This window comes from Plectropomus leopardus, chromosome 16 (assembly GCF_008729295.1).
Source record: "Plectropomus leopardus isolate mb chromosome 16, YSFRI_Pleo_2.0, whole genome shotgun sequence".
In the NCBI taxonomy this organism is placed as follows: domain Eukaryota; kingdom Metazoa; phylum Chordata; class Actinopteri; order Perciformes; family Serranidae; genus Plectropomus; species Plectropomus leopardus.
Window position 1 is genome coordinate 19,155,542 of NC_056478.1, and position 12,823 is coordinate 19,168,364.

Here is a 12,823-nt window from a genome sequence, read left to right on the forward strand (position 1 = left end):
AATTTGTGTTTTTTTTGGGGGGGTTTTTTTTGCTTGTTTTGTGTCTCTTTGAAGTAATTTTATATCTTTTTTAATTGTTGTGTGCCTCTTACATATTTTTGTGTCGTGTCGTTTCTCAGAGGTATTTGTGCCTTTTTAGTTAGTCATTTTTTGTGTCTTCTTGAAATAATTTTGTTTCTTTTTTTAGTCATTGTGTGTCTTAGGAGAACTAACTGTCATTATCCACAGCATTAGAGGAATTAAAAGTATGACCTGATGTTGATGATAAGTTAATTGATTGAGTTGTTGCCATGACCTTGAACAGGATAAACACTTTAGAAAATGGACAGATGATTAGTTGGTGCTGGAATATTATCATAAAAAGTATGGATTCTTCAGTCTTACTGTGTTGAGGTTTGTAGCCTGGGCATATGGCTCAGACGTACTTGAAGCAGTTAGAGCTAGACAAACAAACCACTTCATCACAAGCCCTGCGCAATCAGCTCTATTTGAACACGCCTTAAAGCCTTGTCCACCAAGTTGAATGCCAGTTGCTAAAACAAACACAGCAAAGACAAGACTAAGGAAGGATAAATCTTCGATTATTTACCATGTGTATATCTTATGGGTGCAGCTTTGCAGCACGCCTGAAGCATATTGAATATATTGAATGAAAGTTAGAAAGACAGGCAAGCTTTCTTCTCCCTCTCGTACCTTTACCCCCTTATTCTCAGTAACGCAGTTACTCATTTTTTGTTTCTTGTTCATTCAATGTTACTGCATTGCAATTAAAGCAACTTTGTGAAACTCCCTCTTCACATGTTCAGATTTTCCTCAGCCACAGGCATCTAGACAGATCTGTCCCATGGGAATTTGAGTTATCATTGTGCATACTCCATTGCAAAACTCTATGTCATACTTGTTAAGAGACTAAAATATTAAATGAAGTGCACTGTCAGAGATGAATATATAGTAAATATATTATATATATTGTTCCCAGTCTCTGCATATAGTAAAGAGGCAGAAAGTTCAGCAGAGGATTAACATCGGAGCTGCCTGTCAGAGGCTTCGCTGCACTATGATCCTCTCAACCCCAGCCTCCCTTTGTAGAGTGCAGGAACCAACAGAGAACTCTTTTAAGCTATGTATAAAAAGGCGGAGGCATAGACAGAATTTAGGTTCAAAATAAAGAAAAAAAAAATACCCTTCATACCCCCATTTGGCTCTGTATGCACACACAAATACACACACACTCACTCACCTCCCTACGAAGAGAGCTGGAGCGGTGTGACTCACGTTGGTGTGAAAACACAGTGGAGAGGTGGGAGGATGACATCACAGCACCCTGCAGAAGAACAAGTGCATTGGAGTTGGACCCCGTTCTGACATGCACATAAGGGCATGTACACATGCACACCCCTATATACACACACACACATTATATATATATATATATATATATATATATATATAATATATATATATATATATATACACACACACACACACACACACACACACATTTCTACACACACGTACACACAGTCCTCCCCCACCCCGCCTCTCAATTGTACCAACCGCCCCCGCCACACACGTGCACACAAACACTGAACATTTCCTCACCAGAAATAACATTTGTTGTCCTGAGGAGACTTTGGAGTTTGTTTATGATTCCCAACTTCATATGGAGCGGGGGGCGTGGGAAGAGGCGAGCCAATGGTTGGCCTGGATACGGACACGCTCTGATGGGATTTGGGGGCGAGGTTGAAAAAAAATAGATATTAGAAAGGAGAAGGTGCCATCCAACTCAGATGAATCTCCACCAAACTCTTGCATGTCTATGTACGTTAGAGCGCCTGCATTCAGTATATGTTTACCCCCCTGCTGCTCGGGCCCGGCTCCAGCTCCTGTGATGACAGCACAAGTAGAGAGGAAGTGTGATTAATTGTCAAACAGAGCCCCCCCCCCCCCCATACATACTGCTTTCATATGCAAGAACACGCACATGCTCAGTGTTTCAAACGCGATTGAAAGGAAGGAGGCAGGATTAAAGCTTGATCTGTGAGACAAGTTGCTGATGCAGTGATTCACCAACAAAAACACATTTCACCATGCTTCCGACAAGCACTGTGTCTTCCTCGGCAGTGATTAAAAATAGAAGAATGCACGCTTGAGTCATGCAAACATGGTTGCTTTGAAAATAAATCTATTTTATAGCTGTTCTGGAGCTTTTAATCATAATGCGTCTTCATTAGCTGATAGAAATGTCTTTCCTATCATGGAATTGTAGATGTTTACAATCCCGTAAAACCAAAACAAAGATGCACAAAAGCTCTTTAGAGCAAAGGTGAACTGCAGAGCTGAGTGGTTCATTGCAGCGAGCGACCCCCTTAACGTTACACGTTCAGACACTTGATCCCTTTAAAAAATATTGATTAGAGCAGCTGTAAGCAGAGCAGCTCGTATTCAAGTCGGAACTTCTTTTAAAGATTAAAAATCCACATCACAGAGCTCCACGTAAAAACGCGTTACCAGTTATGTGATGCAATCAGTGTAATCAGGTGTGTTTCTTGTGTATTCACAAGTGGGAGGATGACAGCACTGACTCATTTCAATTGCACTGGCTCGATATGGCTCTAAAGTGCTCCTTGGAATCCCCTAATTATTAGTTTGTAAGTCTCAGGCACACATTTGTCTAGATTAAAGTGCACACAATGGGCAGAAATAACACTAATATGATGGCCCCTGGAAAGAGTTGTTTTTATTATCAGCATCAACCAGCAAAAATTTATTTTGGGCTGCAGTGGAAAATCAAAGGGAGAAAAAACCATGTTATGTGACTGATGTTTAAAAAGCAATATTGATTATCATTTTGGTGCTTTTGTTCATGGAAATGATCCCATTATAAAGGTTATCAAGACAAAATCTTTAGGAAACAGTTTACAGTAAAAACAGGAGTTGGTGCCTTGTATCCATTTACAAGTTGTTTGTCGATATTCACAGATTATCTTTGATTCAGAGTAAGGGTGGGATTGTCTGCACATGGTTCTCAACATGGAGGTGTCTGAGGCAGCGGTTAGCAGCGAACAGTTTTAATCTATAGACAGCGCTAACAACTGTAGCGGTGGCCGCTATGGGTCTGTGATGACACCCTCTGGTTATCCTCATTTACTGAAATATGAGCACAGTGCTGAGCATCAGTGATTAGTTAGCCTGAAGGATGCACACACACACAAAAACTCACACACACTAACATCAATGTGTGGCCGAACAGAGCAGCTCAGATTACAGCGCACAAGGCGAGTGTGACTTTATTTTCTGCCATCATATCACTCCTCTATATTTGTTGCTATATTAACGCTCCGAAATGTCACCTACAGCTCCTTTAAAATCTCTGTAAAAAAAAAATAGCTGTGATAATTCTTTGTGGGTTGTTACTATGAGCAACATGTTTCACATTACACATAGTCATTTGGTCAGTTGTTGATATAATAATATTAAGTAGTGCAACTTTAAATTTATCCTTTGACACCTGTTTTTTCTTGCACTGCATTCAATGCATTTCACAAGCTATTTTGACCCTTTAAAACCTGAGCAAATTGGTTTCATTTCCTTTGAAAACATGGACAAAAAAGCCATGGCCAACTTGCCAAGAAATGTCCCACAAAATCACAATAAAAACTAGTAAAAGGTGACAAGAAAAAATTATTTTTAAAAAAGCCAAAAATCATCCAAAAAATAGTGGAAAATGTCCAGAAAAAAAAAAAATAAAAAAAAAAATATAAAAATATATATATATATATATATATATATATATAATATATGTCATTTTCCTTTTTGTTTTTTTTCTGTTTATTTTCATGTAATTTTCATGAAACTTTTTAATGAATGTTTTTTGCATCTTTTTTAACAGAAATTAAACCAATTTGCTCAATTTTCAAAGGCTTAGTCAGTTTGCTATATTTTACTGTATGTGCTCAACTGTGGAAGCAGAGCATATGTAGCATTTATTGTTCTGAGAGTAATGTAGGATCTGCATCGTTTATACTTTCATTCAAATTTTTCCGACATCTCTTAGTTACATGCTCTTTTCTCTTTGAACTACATGAAAGCACTCAATGTGTGCAGCAAAATTACTCAAAAGTATTGATGACAACATGCGAGTGAGGCATAATGTCTGTATTGCTGTTGCTTTTTGGAGGGAGATGTTTGTGCAGCAGACTAGCCCTTCCCGCTCAGTTTGTTTTTTAGATATTGTTAAGGAGGTCAGGTGGAGGTGGTTCTCGAGAACACAGGTAGCTTTAAAAAGCACAGTGCAACCACAGGTGGCATGAGAAGATGGAGGACAAAAATGATTCAATGTTAGATCTGGCTGTACAAGAAACCTTCCACCTACACTGCTACATCTGAATGTGTGATTTAGAGTCTATTTTCTCCGCTGATTTTCTGGCTCGCTGTGAACATGAAGCTACAGCTCCTTTTGGAATGGAGGCATTGGCGCAGATACTGGGAAGTGCGGAGATGAAGGGGGGGCGTCTGGGTCTGGCTTGGCAGCGCGGCGCTATAGCAGTTAATTAAAGCTGCTGGTCAGGTATTTAGGTTTGGGAGTGGGTGTGCAGAGAGGTCACATGAAGTCATCATCTCGTGGGTAGTAGTGACTGTGAACACTTTATTTGCTGATAGTGACTCTGAATGTTGTTACATTAAGAGGATTCATTTCATGATTTGTTACAACTGGGCACGAAGCATTTTTGTCGGTGATGCATTTGATAAATCTCGTGCTAAGATGTCATCCTGCTGGCCGGCAAATCAAAGCCTACATATTCAGCGAAGCACTATATGAGTGTGTGATTATGTCTCATGGTTTGTTTTCCCCTGGTTACAGATAATGTGATTTCAACAGAACAATAGGCGTAGATGTTTTTTTGGGGGGTGGTGCAGAATTTAGAACATGAGCATTTGTCCCACCTCCAAGGGAGAAGATATTAAAGAAGCGAAGGACTTTCATTTTGTCGAACTCAAACACAACAATGTTTGATAATAAATTAAAGTAAAGCAGAAATTCCCTACCTCTAGTTAAATAAAGATTAATAATAATAATAATAATAATAATAATAATAATAATAATAATAATAATAACAATAATAATAATAATGATAATAATAATAATAATAATAATAATAATAATAATAATAATAAATAATAATAATAAATAAATAAATAAATAAATAAATAAATAAATAAATAAATAAATAAATAAATAAATAAATAAATAAATAAATACAGATACTCTTTCCACACTGAACCAAAGACTGAAATGGTTTAAAAAACAACTATTTAAATAAATGCATCACCAAGTCAAATTAAGTGCTGTGCAGTGGCAATAGGTAAAATTCATTGTAATAAATAATCAAGGTGAAATAAATAGGGAAACAGATAAGTAATAAATAATCAACGTATGTAATCTTAAAAACGATCTCATCCAGATACACATAAAAGACAGTAAACTGGGACAGCGAATTCAGCTTGTAAATGGCAGCAGGGATAAAAGAACCCTGCCATGTGTTATTTTTGTGGCATAACATTAAAAAATGAGTTAAAAAAAACTAGAAACTTTCACAGGATGTTGCAATTTTGCAATACAAAGTATCCTCATACTACGGTTCGTATGAAACCCTTCGTATTAGCAACCCCTGAATAACCTCAGCAGCCGCGGGTTCAATTCCCGCCTCGGCCCTTTGCTGCATTTTCTCCCTCTCTCTCTCCCCCTTTCAGTCTTTCCTATTCATTAAAGGCATAAAAGCCCTCAAAAATAATCTTTTTTTTTTTGAAGAAGAAGAAGAATTATTTCATATTCAATAGCAAAATGGCCGGTAATTACTTTCAAAAGATTGCAATTTTTCAAATTGTGTTTACAAGAAAACAGCCATATCAAGACAGAAGACCTTGGATATCTCATGATCTGTTCATTTTCATGTTAACAATTAATTAAATTACTGTGTGTAATTTGAAACAACAAATCCATAGACATGTCTGCTCATCGTCCCCAGGGTCTGTCAAACACAGAGATTCAACTTTCAGACGCACCACAGAAATAAACTTCCAAACCATTTGAGATCTGTCCCCAACTTTGTTCTATTAAACTGAGGCTTTTCTGTTTATCACCTCTTTTTCTGAGGTCATTAAATGATGTAGCATTAAGTAATTAACATTAAATCCCTTTTTTGCTTTATTCTTTTATGCTTTTTTCTTTTCTTTTTCATTAATTGTCTTATATTGTTTTATATGTTTTCTTTTGTATGTTTATGCTTATGTAAAGCACTTTGAATTGCCCTTGTGTCTAAAACGCGCTATGTAAATAAACTTGTCTTGCCTTTTAAGGTAATCAGTAGAAATTAGTGTCAGCAGAGGATATTGGAAGTAAAACTGTAAGTTGTGTTTTCTGTTTCAGAAGTATGAAAACCTTTCTTTTAATAGATGTTGTTTCCCACAAGCCCAAGACCTTTGCCGGCTCAGGTTGACCAGCTCACGGGGAGGGGCCAGTTTAGTCGCCATGACGGGTCTAGATATGGCAGGACAACAACGTCGATATCTTCAACACTTTGCAACTTACACCAAAACAATCTAGACCGACAAAAACAGCACTACAGGTCAAAGGAAACATATATATATATTTCTGATTTAGGGGTGAACTGCCCCTTTAATAAATAAGTCTTTATACTCCCAACACTCAAGGCTATTTTTTACAGGTATTTCTTATATTCTTCTCTGGGTGTTGCCAGTGGAACTGTACAAATTCAAACGTGCACAGTGTGAGGGTCACAGGGGGATTCAGCCCGCTCTCTCATGTGAACATGAATGAGCCATTCTGTCTTTGTCTGTCTGTACCTGTCCTCATCAGAGCACGTCTCTGTCTTACTCCTTCTTTCTCACTTTCCTACACACAGATACAGTTTTATCACCCTGACGCCCAAACATTCAGTCATTTACTCTCACATACACTGAGACACACACACACACACACACACACACACACCATATGGCCGAATGTCAGACAGCTGCAAGACCTGGAGTAATGTGATGTGGGATTGTGTTGCAGAAATGATGATGATGGGCTTCTGCTCACATCAACACCAAACCCCCTCCTCGTGAACATATATTTGTGTGTGTGTGTGTGTGTGTGCGCGCGTGGGTGCTATGTGTCAGCGTGCAAGTTGACTTGTTATTCTGTACGTGTGTCTGTGTGTCACTCAGCCGTGTGATAGATACTGAGCTGTCATATCTGTCAAGCAGACAACAGTCCTGCATGCATATTCATCATTATGCTGATTTTCACCCAAAAAGCTTTTAATGACTTCACAACATTAACAACTCAGATGAGGTGATGAACAAAAGCTTCGCAGCTTTTTTTTCCCCCTGTAATTATTTCTGAGAAAACCCCATCACTGACGACTTATGATGAATTATTATTACTGTTAATTTCCTGTGTGCACTAAATTTGTGTGCGCGGGTGATAAAACTGTCAGGGTTTAGCAGTAAAGTGGCTTCTGGCTGTTTAAAGTAATCAAGTTATTTTAACAAAAGTGACCACCAGATGGCAACTTTATTATTCTGTGGTAACAAGTTGTTCTGTATATTGTTGTAAATATTTCTTAAGTAACACTATAAGTGATTAATATCTCTGTCACCATGACACATTTTTTAAGTGCCTCACACTCTGAAAGTAGACTGACAAACTGAGGAGTAAAAACAATATAATAGAGTAAACCTGCCACCTAGTGGTCACATTAGGAAGTAACAGATGTTTCTCAGTTCATTTGCTGCCAGTATCACTTCTGTCTACAGTATTTCATGCTGTGGAACATTACATTGAAAATCTCTCTTACTACTTTTTATGTGATTTGGTATGCATCCTCAGTATCATAATATTAACCCTTTAAAACATGAGCAAACTCTTAATTCTTTCAAAAACATGAAAAGAAGGCAATGAGCAACTTGAAGAGAAATTACCCAAACATTAAGAAAATATTAGTAAAAAGTTAGAAAAAAATAAAAATCAGCAACAACATAAAAATTAGCACAAAATTGAAAAGTAATAGAACAAAAACAGGAAATGACCAGAAAAGTGCTAAAATAAAATTTAAAAAAGTTGAGTTAGTTACTAAATATACTTTTCCCCACTGTACCCTTATTTTAAGGGTACAGTTTATTTGATTATGAAAATAAAAATATAATTTGGGGAATTTTTTTGGATCATTTTCTGATCATTCTCTCTCTGTTTTCTGAGCTAATTTTCAGGCAATTTTCTTGTCACCTTTTAATAATTTACTGTAATTTGCAAGTCATTTTATGCCAAGTGGCTGATTGCCTTTAAAAAATAAAAATCACATTTCAAATGTTTAAACAGCACAATCAAGACTGCTCAACACCACAACTGCAGAGATATTACTGAACTGCCCATGCAAAAAAAGGAATTTGGAATAAATGTGTTGAATTTAGCCTCTTAGGAAAATCTCACACATCAAATTTTACCTCTGAATTCACCTTTTGATTATTTTATAAGACCTTTCTCACAGTTTACTTAAACATACATACAGAATTAAAAAAGGGTGAATAAAGAGGATCCTTCATGTGTTTTCTGTGGATGTTTTCTGGAAAAATTGATTTTTAAGATGAAATTGAGGAGTACTAATGGTTTGCATGTTTCAAATTGTGTCTTTTCTTGTCTCAGTCTCAGTTTTTTTGGGGCCTGGTCACGAACGTTAACCCTGACCTGTTTAGAGAGCTCCTTTGTCTCTATGGTGCTGTTTGCTTGGTGCTGGGTCTTGTTTAGTGTTGCTGCAGACGCTGGGGACTTTCAGAACAGGTGTGTCGGTACCGAGATCATGTGACACTTTGATTACACACAGGTGGACTTCATTTGACTAACTGAGTGACTTTTGAAGCTCATTGGGAGCACCAGAGCTTATTTAAGCATCAGTCCAAAGTGCATTAATATATATGCATGCACCACTTTTTAGTTTATTCAGTTTATTTTCTAATCATTTAGCAATTCAAATGTTTTTCACTATAACAAGGAAGCTATTTTTTTTCCAAAAAAAAAAAAAAAAAAAGAAAAAATAGTGTCCAGGCTGCCTTAAAATTTAAAGTTGACTGAATTTTAGAGGACCAGTTGAGGTCATTTTGAAATTATTCAACTTGTCAACTCAAATTTTGTCAACTTAAAAATTTAAGGCAGCCCACACACTAACTTTTAGAAGCTGAAACTAATAGTTTATTTCTACAGTGTAATATAACAAAACTGGAAAATTACCAAGCGAGGTGACTTTTCTTGTGAGACGCAGTATATCATGGCACATATCAAGATACAAGATTACCTTATCTTCATATTGCCCATCACTGCATATCAGTACTTTAAAAATATTCTTATTCAGGTATTGGTTTCAGCCATATTACCCAGTCCTAATTTGATGTTTTTTTCCCCCATTATTTCATTCACCACCACTACACATGCAATTTAATACACTCTACTTTCAGGGAAAGGATCCTGAATTACAGGCAGGATAAGCATGGATGTGCTCTCGCCTGCCTGGTTTCACATGTAAATAAAAATACTCCAGTAAATGTGCACATCATCAATAACTCATACCCTAATGCACGGCTCAGGAAAATAAGACAATATTTATAAACCAATAACCAATATCAGGGTTTCCACAGCTTGAGAGTTAGATGTAAGACTTAAGAATTTTAAATGTCATTTACAATTAAATTGAAATCTAATTTTACAAAAGAAGAAAAGGAAAGAAAATTAAAGTTTAAAAAAAACATGGGGAGAAATTAATTACTTAAAGTTAGGGATAATTTAAGAAAGAAAGAAATCATCACAGTTTTCTCAGGTTTTAGAGGGTTCATGTATGAATTAGGAGGATGTGCACAGCCAACAGCCCATAGTTTTTGTATTGTAGTTGAGATCGTGTTCTCCTCAGACATTCAGTACTTGCTACTTCCACACAGCGCCACAGTGTTTATTTTGTACTGTAGGTCTCCACATAACCAAGAAGACACACTGGCACGGAGTCATATATCTGCAAGTATTTATTCATAAACATCTGACATCTTTTCTCCAAGAATAACATGTTGCATTTTACATGTTTGCATGTAATATATTTCCACAAATACAAGTTGAAGAAGTCTAAAAGAAAGAAAAATAGTTCTTGAAAACGACAAAGATACATTGTGTATCTAGAGCTTAGTCCAGAACATCATTCAGTACAACATACTGCCATTTCACACAGTGCACAGATTAACAACTGTTTTTGAGTAGCATTTAGTATTACTATGTTGCAAAAAAAAAAAAAAAAAAAAGTAGCCAAAGTTTGTCCGATGATGGCCATTCTGTTTAAGTCTCAAACAGGCAACTCTGGTCAAATGCTATACTTGTATTACTGTCAGTTGATTATTAACTTCACTGAAGTTGCGATAAAAGAAAGGAAAGAAGAGTGGATTGCATGCAAAACTCTCGCTTGTCCCTTTTAAAGTCTGAGGGGAGGAAAAGAAGAAATAGCATCTCCACTGAACTCTGTACAAAACAGTGAGAAAAGGACAAAGTGACCAAGACATTATTATCTTCACAGAGGGAATATTTCAGACCATCTAAATTATCACTGCAGACTTTTTTACACAGCCCCCTAAATGGTAATACATTAAATTAATGGCATGTCCCCATGACTCTATCGACCTACGATTCTTTGTAAAATCTGGTATGTACAATGCAGCGGGCAGTTATCAAAGCATCTGTACTTTAAGATACTTTCTCTTCAAAACAAAGACTAAAAAATGAAAAATGTCTTCACTTTTGCTACAGGGAAATCATTTTGTCCTCAGTGTTTCCCTCAGTTAACAACTTACACTGGCGCACTTAAATGAAACGATCAGAATGAATGTGTGGTCTCACATGGATGACATTACAATATCTGCTTAAAAAACAAAATAACAAAATTGCTGCATATTTTTAAAAAATGTTTCATCGCATTATGGTAGTCGTTGCAAGCATGGATGAATTATCAGGGGATCCCCGGGCCTTCATCTGCAAAATGTAACTAAAATTATCGCAACAAGGTAGAAACTCAAAATGACAATGAGCAGATGCAAAGCAATTGTAAAGACACACTTAATAACAAACAGGGACAAAAAACAACAACAAAAAAACTCAAAATGACTCAGTAGAGACACAAAATGACTACAGAGATGCGAAAAAGAAAACAAGAGGCAAAATGACCACAAAGAGACATGAAATGAAAACAAAAGGGTCAAAATAACTACAAAGAGACAGAAAACAAAACTTAAAAAGGAGTAAAAATAAATAATAATTGGTGCTCCTCAATTATAAAAATAATAATAAAGAGACACAAAAAATAACTACGAAAAAAAAAATTGACCACAGAGGCACAAAATGAAATCCAAAAAAGGGACAGAATAACTTAAGAGACACAAAATGACAAAAAGCCCACTCAAAGTAACAAAACCACTACAGAGGCAAAAAATGGGAATAAAAAATGACTTAAAAGAGACACAAAGCAACTACAAAAAGATGCAAAGTGATAACAAAAGGGGCAAAACGGCTACAAATATACACAAAATGAAATAAAAGGGGGAAAAAACAACCACAAAGACAAACAAAACAACAGAAAGAGAGAAAACCACCACAAAGTCTGTGTGTCTCACTCCTGTGTCGTAGAGGTGCTGGAGCCTTTTTGCAAGTCTGTGCTCAGGGGCCCACGATTGCAAGTGCATTACAACCAAAAACAAAAAGAAGAAGAAGAAAAGGCAGTGAACTACCTTAACACCGAACACCTCGCCAGTGCGTGTGCGGTTTGTCACATGCACGTAGCTCCCTCTAGTGGTCCGATCTTCACACTACATCCGATGCTCGGCTGCAGAGAGGCTGCAGGTGCATCAAAGGAAAACACTGAAGGGGTGGATAAAGGCCAAATGTAATCAATCACATTGTTGATCTGCCAGCCCTATGATCAATATCAGAGACAGCGCTTGGAAAATAATGTGGAATACAACATTGTCAAAAGTTTCAAGTCAGTGGCGGACGATTCCAAGTCATTCTGCGTCCCCCAGGTCAGGACTCTGTACAAAGTCTGTAAGAAAAGGTGATGAAATCTCCATTTCCAGCTCTACTGGAAGTTTTGACTTTTCAACCATATGTCAAATTCAAAGTTAGTGGTGGGCAGGGGTTTGCATTTGTTTACATCAAATACACGCTGAACTGAGCAGGAATTAGTGCTTCAGACAGGTGGTTCCCAACTGGTGGGTCGCGGGTCCATTCTGATTTCACTGTGAATTTGCAGCACAGAGCTTTTGTTCTGAAGTGTGGTTTCCTACTGTAGAGTTTAAGAGTTGTTTAGTTTTTTTTTCTTCTGAGAGCAGTAACAATTTTCTTTTCTTTTTTTCAAAAATAAGAACCAGCCTAAGTAGCTGTTCTTTACTTATTAGAGGAGGGGGGTCGCTGTGTTTTTTTTGTACCTCCTAAAAGCTACAAATATTTTTCAAGGACAGTCAGAAATGTGAAAATCCAGTGATAATTTCTGTTTCTACAGTTTCTGGCGGTGATGAATGGCGTCATTTTTAGTGATAATTATCCTGGCAGGCCTGTTTGGAAGGCATGTTTTCTTAGAAAAATTACCAAAAATTTCCGAGGATCAAAAAACTGGCAAAAAAGTTTAGTGGAAAAGGAAATCACCTCTGAAGAAAAATTACCATTTATAAAAGAAAGATAAAAAAATCCTTGTCAAAATGTTTTAAAGAATTTTTTTTACCAAAAATTTTTTTGTAA